The 9,651-nt window shown below is 45.3% G+C and overlaps 1 long non-coding RNA gene across 1 annotated transcript; it reads left to right on the forward strand.

Annotated features, from left to right (window-relative positions):
* The first annotated feature begins 3,430 nt into the window (after window positions 1–3,430).
* On the forward strand, window positions 3,431–6,487 carry LOC308468993. Its single transcript, XR_013981965.1, has 3 exons — window positions 3,431–3,849; window positions 4,212–6,334; window positions 6,427–6,487. It is a non-coding gene; the product is annotated as an uncharacterized lncRNA (long non-coding RNA).
* The last annotated feature ends 3,164 nt before the right edge of the window (window positions 6,488–9,651 follow it).

The following is a 9,651-nucleotide window of genomic DNA, read 5'->3' on the forward strand; positions in this document are numbered from 1 at the left end:
TGGGAACTCCTAACCAGGGCTGCCAGACTCCCATGGCTACATTCACACTGTCACTTTAAATAACTTTTTGTGAGAGACTTGACTTGACTGAACCTGGATAAGCCATCTCAAAGGGCTTGAGCCCATGTTTTTAAAAGCTGCAAGGCAAGCAGACATTCACCAGGTACTGTCTTTGCCCATCATCACTAACCCTGCATGCTCAAAAAGCTTTGCCTGCTGACTATCTGCTTGCCATAACAACGTAAGAGTCGTGCTGGATCAGGACCAGAGGTCATCATTCCCCACAGTGGCCAGACGGGTGCCTATGAGAAAGATGGTGCTCTTCAGAGACATGGTGTCGCCAGTCCTGGAGGCAGAACAAAGTCATCGCGGATAGTTTAAAAAGCATCTAAGTTGGTAGCCATCACTGCATATTTCTGTCTATTCCTAGCCTGTCTTCAGAGTGTCTGTCACATCTTGTTGCAATAAATGCCTCATTTTAACTACACACTGTGTGAAGTGTTTGTCTTCCTCTTGGCTCTCCTCAATCAGCAATCAGTTTCATTAGACAGCTTATACTATTATGGGGGGGGGGGAAGGAATCTGTCCACTTTCTCTTCACCATCCATGTGTAATTTAATATTCCCCTATCATGTCCCACCTTACGCATCTTTTTGCTAAGCTAAAAAGCTCAATGTAAACTTTCCTCCAAGGAGAACTGCTCCTGCCCCAATCGTTTTGACTGCCCCTTTCAGCACTTTTCTGGGCTCCGCAATATCCTTTTTGAGGTCCAGTGACCAGAACTCTACAGGGTGTTCCTACTGCAGTTGCACTGCAGATTTAATCAAACTATGGCAAGTTCTTAAAGAAATGGGAGTGCCTGATCACCTCATCTGTCTCCTGAGAAATCTCTATGTGGGACAAGAAGCTACAGTTAGAACTGGATATGGAACAACTGATTGGTTCAAAATTGGGAAAGGAGTACGACAAGGCTGTATATTGTCTCCCTGCTTATTTAACTTATATGCAGAATTCATCATGCGAAAGGCTGGACTGGATGAATCCCAAGCCGGAATTAAGATTGCCGGAAGAAATATCAACAACCTCAGATATGCAGATGACACAACTTTGATGGCAGAAAGTGAGGAGGAATTAACCTCTTAATGAGGGTGAAAGAGGAGAGCACAAAATATGGTCTGAAGCTCAACAGCAAACAAACGAAGATCATGGCCACTGGTCCCATCACCTGCTGGCAAATAGAAGGGGAAGAAATGGAGGCAGTGAGAGATTTTACTTTCTTGGGCTCCATGATCACTGCAGATGGTGACAGCAGTCACAAAATTAAAAGACGCCTGCTTCTTGGGAGAAAGGCAAAGGCAAACCTAGACAGCATCTTAAAAAGCAGAGACATCACCTTGCCAACAAAGGTCCGTATAGTTAAAGCTGTGGTTTTCCCAGTAGTGATGTATGGAAGTGAGAGATGGACCATAAAGAAGGCTGATCGCCGAAGAATTGATGCTTTTGAATTATGGTGCTGGAGGAGACTCTTGAGAGTCCCATGGACTGCAAGAAGATCAAACCTATCCATTCTTAAGGAAATCAGCCCTGAGGGCTCACTGGAAGGACAGATCGTGAAGCTGAGGCTCCAATACTTTGGCACCTCATGAGAAGAGAAGACTCCCTGGAAAAGACCCTGATGTTGGAAAAGATGGAGGGCACAAGGAGAAGGGGACGACAGAGGACGAGATGGTTGGACAGTGTTCTCGAAGCTACCAATATGAGTCTGAAAAAACTGTGGGAGGCAGTGGAAGACAGGAGTGCCTGGCGTGCTCTGGTCCAGGGGGTCATGAAGTGTCGGACACGACTAAACGACTAAACAACAACAACAACACCATATGTAGGCTATAGAAGCTGTGATATATTGCTGAATGGGGCAGGAGAAGAGAAAAGATGGGGAAAGCAAGTCTTCAATCACCAGTCTTGTCTAGGACTCATCCAGAAAGTATAGCCAGAGACATTTTGGCAAATTTTTAAAATGTTACCCCTGAAAAAGAGGATGTGTCCTGGAAAAAGAAGACACACGGCAATGGGGGCAGCACTGATTTACCTGTGACACAATTGGTTAGTTAAGTATTTTTTGTTATTTACTTGATTGGGGGGGCAGTTCTCCCCCCGAACCCCCGACCACACCACCTGCAACCAGGGGCGAAGGAAGGGGGGTGCGGTAGGTGCGAGGCCGCCCTCGGTGTCACAACTGAGGGGGGTGACAGAATGCCGGACGGCACTCACCACGGGGCCTGCAGTGGGCCCAAGCCAAGCGTCTCTCCTGGGAGATGTGGTGGCTTGGGCATGCGCAGGCTCCGTGCTGCCCTAACAGTCCACCCACTGCCTCCCCCCCCCAGCTGAAGGGTGACTGAGTGGGAGGAGGCAGGCAGACTTTGGAGGCCCCACGGTGCACCCCACCCCATGAACGGCTTGCCCCACCCTCACCCTGCCCCTATGGGCAGCACCCCAGGCGCCCGAGCGGCTTCCTCCGCCGCTGTCCGTCACTGGCAATAAATACTGGTTTTAACCCTCTCACTGGTCAGAGCTGAAGTTATTATTTACAACTTTAAAACAAGATACAACAAATTTTCACTTATGATATTCATAGTTGGCAATTTTAGATGTTGATTGTAGATGATAGATAGATAGATAGAGGTAGATAGCTTTAACAGTTTCTTAGCATTTTCTTAAAGCGATAGGCTATCCATTTTGGGGGCCCTGGGGCCCCTCCCCCAAGGAGAACCTCCAAAAAAGCACCCTGTGGAGGAGAGTTTCCTGCTGTCACTCAAAGAAGAATTCAAACTCAGGCTGCAGTGTCTACCAAAATCTTTAATGTTCAGATCAGTGCGATACTTGGGAAAAATGTCATTAAAAGGCCCAGCACGTTCTACAAATAGCCAAGCAAACAAAGACATGGATCCAGGAGTGAGACATACCCTGGCTTGGGAGCTAACTTCTCTTAAGCCCATACCCCCCCCAAAATATTTGAGGGGCCGGGAACATCCCCCCCCCCGCAAGTTGATGGCCATTGCCATTTAATTGTGTGTGCTGTGTCATGTGACTATGTAGGGCAGGGCTTACCGCCTGTCCGCCCCCCATATATTATTCAAGTTGGCCCCCCCCATCAACCCTGTTATTAGGGAGTGGGGCCAGCACTAATTTCTCACCCATGCGCAGTGATTCCATGTTGAAAACAAACCCATTTGTATCCACTGTATTACTGCGCCAAGGGACTATTTTATGTGTCCTTATGACTGACAGGTGGTGGAAGGAGCGAGCCAGAGTCTAGTGAGTGAGACTGTCCCTGGCTATAATACTGGTTTTAGCCCTCTCACGGGTCAGAGGTGAAGCTGTTCTTTACAACTTTAAAAAGAGATACAACAAATGTTCCCTTGGGATCTCCATAGTTGGCAATTTTAAATGTTGCTTGTTGATGATAGACAGACAGACAGAAGCTAAATAGATTCAGTAACTCCCTAAAAGGTGTTAGGAGACGCAATACATTTTAAATTTAAAGGAAACTGAAAGAAAATAAGAAGACCAACAAAGAATTAATCATAGTAAAACAGGGAGAGTAAATTCTGGACAGATGCTGGACTTTGAGAAAGCCCCCAAAAGAAAGCTTAGCCAAGAAAAAATTAAACTGAAAAATCATAAAAAACACCAAGATGAAGATTTTAAAGAGAATCAAGAAAAGCAGATACACCTGATGACTAGAAAAGCCAAGGGAAAACTAAGACAAAGAAAAGAATGTGAGGGGCGAAATCAAGTTTATTTCCCTTTCGAGCAACAAGTCTTTGGATGTACAAAGGAGCAGAGGAAAGGGTAGGTGGATATGAAGTCTGCTTCAAGCAGAGTGAAGAATAATTGCAGAAAATAGACGGCTTTTCTTTTAAAAGGAGAAGCCATTTCATAAAAAGAAGTTTGGCGTTTCTGTTGCTGAAGTTCTTATTATTATTATTTATTGAATTTCTATACCGCCCTATACCCGAAGGTCTAAGGGCGGCTCACATAAAATATCAAATGTACAAAATCAAAACCAAAAGAACGACCCAAGAACGGGTTCCCAGAGCAGAGACAGCAGGAGTCAGGCTATCCGTGTCCAGAGAGGGGCACAACTGGGCCACCAGCCGGAGCTGATGGAGGGCACTGGGGGTCACTGAGCGCCTTGCCTTGTCTCTCGACAGAGGTGCAGGGCGACCAAGGCCTAAACCCTGATGGAAATGGATCCAGAAAAGCAGCTTCTTCCAAGGGCACCTGGATCTGGTCTACAACCACTAGCTCCAGAACCTTGCTCCAGAAGTTGGAAAAACCAAGACGGGTAAGATTTTAAGACAGGTAAGACTTAGAAGTGAGAAGGGTAGGGGGATCCAGGGGGAGAAGACAACATTGTTCCATTTAATTTCATGTTAGCTCAGGCTGCCCTGTTGACAAAAATGCTTTGCAGCCATTTTGTGATAGCTTTTTGGCGACTATAGAAAAGCTCCTTTGCTAATGGGAAGAACTTCCTTTTATTTATAATGTGGCTTCCATGGAGTAGAATAACAAACCCTCTTGAGGAGCTGCTTAAAAGTGGTGGCATTTGGCACATGAAGCTAAACAAATTGTACTTACTGCAGAAGAGGGTCACTAAAATATTGTTGCGTTTTTGTTCCTTCAGGTGTGTATAAATCCAAAAGGTTCCAAACATGCCAGCATTTTGCATCCTTGCCAGTAATTCTGTTCCTAAGATAGAATACCCATTTAGAATACCCATTTTAAAAGCTGATGCATCAAACTGCTTCTTTTGTCTGTAACAGTTGCCTTGCTGATTTCAATGTGAAAAAGCAAATAAGGCATTTTGAGGGTGAATCTACTGATGGCAATGGGAGAGGCGGCCGGGTAGAGGCCTTGGAGTGAGTAGAGGTTTTCACCATTTTGCCGGCCATTTCTAAGCAAAAAAAGTCCAGCAAACGTTTAAGCACAAACATATTCACAATTAGGAAGGATGAGCCGTGACCATTTTTTCCTGTATATAAAGGGCAGAAAATGTTGTCTGCTAATGGTAAGGCTGAAATGACTGAGAAAATTTTTGAAATCTTATGAATCCTGACTCTCTGGCCATTTTTACTCATACATAAGGGGGTGGCTGATTGTTCCACTAATGACCAGAGAGGGACACACAAAATCATAATAACCCACATTTGTGAAACATTTTAGAATAGAGGTCTGTACCCTTCAATCCTGTAGATAAAGGAGGCATGTAGCTCCCAATTTTCTTTGCCTGGGGTACATGTATGATTGTTTAATGCAGGGAACGTGATCCATAAATGCTAAGACTATTCAAAATTTAATTTGACCGAAATTGTATTGCTGACTTTTTGGTGAAAACTTGCACGATAGGGTTGATAGTTGCTGGGTTTTCAACAAACGCTAAAATCAGGATCCTCGCCAGTACTTCTGTTCCTAAGGTAATATAACCTGGTGTAGCAAACTGCTTACTTTGCCTGTTACCTCTCACTTATTTACCTTCAACTGCAATTGTAGCTTCTATTAAAAATACTTTTGAATTCTCAGAGGTGGCGATAGTCACTAATAACTAACAAGTAATCTCTAAATGCTCTATCGTAATTATAGCAGCAATACAGTTGTGTGTCTTCTGGCTGAAGGTCAACTAGGTGAGTATCTTGTGCTTGGCTGAGGAGAAAATCTCTGTTGTGTTCTGCCTGCAACTCTTTGTACAAAGATTCTTTCAGGTTGCAGTGAGGGGGACCATTGAAGCACCCTGAGCCTGTTGGAGAAAAGGTAGGCTCTAAATGGAATCATCCATCAAATATGAAAACTAAATATTCCAAAGAGCTTGTATTGAGCAACGTTGGTTATTCAATCCCTGTTTCAGAAGAGCTGCGAACTAAGAAGCCTAATGCGGTCGCTCTCCGTGCTTCTACCTGGAGGGACTTCTCTTGTCGGGACACCACTGCAGGGGAGGCCCTTTCCTGTGCCATCACCACACAATAAGGTACATCTTTGGGTGGGACAGCCAGCCTTGTTTTGTTCCAGCTCTTATTTTTACAGACTTCACAGAGCTACCGGTGCCGGAAGCAGATCTGCTCCATTGGCAAGTCAGGGGCAGTTTCAGAGCTCTTGATACATCAAATGAACATTCACAGTGCAGGATTGACAGACACCTGCGTCTTGACTGCGCTGCTTTAGGTAACCGGCGGTTTTTGCTCCTGTCTGGAGGGGAGGGCTGCTGAAGACCCTAGTCTCTTCCAGGTGCATCTCAGGGACGCAAGAAATAGAATTTTGCAAGCCTTCAGGAAACTTAACGGCAAGTGAACTTCACACTCCACAATTCCGTGATCTTTTTCAGTCCGATCCTTTTGTGCTGACTTCTCCATTTCCCGCTTGATCTCTTCACAGTTCTGTCCAAGAGCCCACCACACTCAGGTGAAGTCAGCTCTTCCTGCAGAAGTCAGGTCAGTAAGACCAGCTGTGTTCCAAAAACATTTCTCTGGAATTGGCGGGAAAGGGCCGGGGACAAACTAATGAGTCCAAATTTCTTTTCACGGACCAGAAGGAACTTCTAGGCCCATGAATTCACATTTCGGAGGGACAAACAAAAAGGTGAGCATAAAGGCAGAGTTTGAAGACTGGAACCAGTCTCTCTGTTGTGCCCTGCAAATGAATGGCAGTCAACATGGCACTCTGTGACGTAAACACATCTAGGTGAATATCCCTTGCTAATGGCAAGGGATAAAACCTCGATTGTGTTCTGTCTGCAACTTCATAATTCTTAAGGGTTTTCTTTTTTCCTGAGAGAACATTCTATATTCAGAGTGTTCTCTCAGGTTTTGCTTTTCACCTTGTTGCATTGGCCCAAAAAAAGCAAAAGACGCTGGTGGTTGGCGCTCCTGGTTTCCAGGACGGGGTTCAAGCCCCTGCGGTGTCCCTGCTTACTTCCAACGCAACCTCTCTCTCTCTCTCTTCATCTATCTCTCCTCCTTAAGGACTAAATGAAGCAAGTCTAGCACACCAAGCCATAGGGAGCAAAATACTTTTTATATATATATAAAGTTATATAGGCACTGGCCTTGCTATGGACCTCGGTTGGTCGCCATTAAGGGGCCTGGTAGGAATTTTTCCACTTGGCAAATTGGCACTGGCCACTTGGTTTTCGCCTACCTCGTAGCAATCGTCACAACTTTGTTAGGGTTGAGGTTAGGCATTGATTGACCTTGTGTGGGGGAGGGGAGGTGTGGCCATCACCTGCCCCTCCAAGCTTAAGGGTATTCCGTTAAAGGAATCCTGGGGTGTTGATCTTATCCGAAGCCCGGTTGGGGGCTAGGGCCTTGACAGGACCCCGATGGGAACACCAGGGGGAGCTTGAGTTGGTTTGCATCGACAGGGCTCACCCATCCGGTGGTTTACCCTTACCGGACTTCCTGCACTGCGGGCAGGAGTCAGATATAGTCGGGTCCAATCAATGCCTAAGCCAATACAGATCACATTCTATAATTTAATAAAGTTGTGGCAAAATTTGCCCAATAACATAAACCTAATATCTGTGTCTCTGTGTGAGTTATTTCCCAATGAGGGGGTGGCTGCGGGGTCTCAACACGCAAAGTAACCTAAATATACAAACAAATGGATCCTACTTAGATTATTCAGAATGTGGAAAAGGCCTGGATAAAAGAAGAAATGGCATGACATTCACTCATTAGCAGAAGAAGAGCAAATATAAGATGCTCAGGTGTCCTATTTTACAGAAGTCAGGGCTGTCAGAGGCTTAAGATGTGGACAGGTGACAGTTCTCTGTATGAAGGTGTCCTCTATTTGAATGGCCGGGCATTCCAGGACTGGCTGAAAGCTACTGAAGGAAGAGCAGGAAGGAAGAGCAGGGGCACTGAAGTTGCCCATCAACAGATAGCACCTTGGCAGCAGACTAAGCACAACCACCTAGGCCACAGTCTTCTCCACTACAGTGAGAATATTCCCCTGTAGAATTATAGGGTGACCTAACACATCAGTCATATATCCAGCTAAGTCATACTCGGAGTCACTGAAATCAATGGGACTAGTGACTATGACTTAGTAGAATACAAATTACTAATAATAAATGTGCATCTACACACACCGTATGCAAATTGGAGTCCATTCCTTTGGCCAAGTGTCAATGGCCACTCTAAGCAAAGACGTGTCCAATTTCTGCAATTGGGGGTATCTAGGTTTAGGCCCTTTTGTTTTCTCCTGATCATGAGGAATGCAGTTTGACCCTAAGTAGGTTTACTTTGAAGGAAGTCGGAGTGCTTCCATAGTCTTACTCCCTAGTAAGTGCACGTTGGGATAGGGCTAGAGCTCCATTTCAGAGTGCATGCTTTGTATGCAGGAGGTGGGGTCCCAGGCATTTCCAGACAGGGCTGCTAAGAAAGATCCTTCCAGAGCCCCTGCAAGTCAGGGATACCCAGGCATTAGAAGAACTATCCACCCAGATCTTCAGGAGGGCCAGAATTGCATTTTGCAACGTTTTCCACATTAGTTTGTGGAAATTTCTTTCTTTCTTCAGGGCGGTATGTTGCTGAAGGGAACGGCACACCTTCCCCTACAGTGAGAATTCCTACAAACACACCACACACACACACACACACACACACACTCTATATTGGGGAATGGAAGCACCAATGACTCACAATTCCTCTTCCAATATTTATTTTAGTGTGTGTAGTTCCCCTTTGAGAAAATTCCAATCTTACTGCATTATAATGAAGCGCATGGGACACTAAATGTGACACTGATTTGGTACCAATGTTCTGGGCCTGGTAACATGCCACAGAAGTGCTCTGGCCTGGCCAGAGAACAACTTGGAAAGTTATACATGATTCTACAAACCATCGTGTTCACCATAAATCTACTCATAAACCTCTCTGTTGTTGTTTTTTTTACAGCTTTCTCAGAAAATCAAGCATGTGTGAAAGGTCACAGCCACGCCATAGATGCAAAGCACATTTAAAGCACATGGTCCCACCCACACACCCAGAATCGTAGGAACTATAGTTTATCCCTCACAGAGCTACAATGCTCAGCACATTTAAGAAACTACTGTTCCCAGAATCCTCTGGGGAAGCCATGTGTTTTAAATGTATAGTGTAAATGAGACCAAAGTTCCATCTGCATTTTCTTGTGTCTCATAGATTTCTCCCCTGACAGAGGACAGTAGTTTCCTTGCTGTAACCCGTTTCTCTATGCAGAGGCCTAAAATCAGCAACAAATTAATTACCATTATGTGACCCCTTCTCCTGCCGTGCACTGGAACATTCCCCCCTTGCCCAGCTCAGCCAGAGGAGGGAGCCTTCCACAAGCTGGCAGAAGGGGTGGGCAGAGGGATGCCTCTTGCTTTTTTGCCACCTGAAGCAGGTCCTTTGCCCTGCCTCCTCAGTGGGCCGGCTCTGATTATGTGGTCCATAAAGCCAAAATTGCGTGTAGTCAAAACACGTTGGGTGCAATGGCATGCCAGATTGCCCAAGTCTTTCCCCCCAGATCCTTTCAAACCCATTTTTTAAATTAAAAAAAACCACTGCTGAGCACAGAAAGCTGAAAGTGTGCAAGTTAAATGAACATTTATCGCGGGATTGCTGTACTTTATACCAA

This window comes from Podarcis pityusensis (assembly GCF_964106645.2).
Source record: "Podarcis pityusensis genome assembly, contig: HAP1_SCAFFOLD_146, whole genome shotgun sequence".
Taxonomy (NCBI): domain Eukaryota; kingdom Metazoa; phylum Chordata; class Lepidosauria; order Squamata; family Lacertidae; genus Podarcis; species Podarcis pityusensis.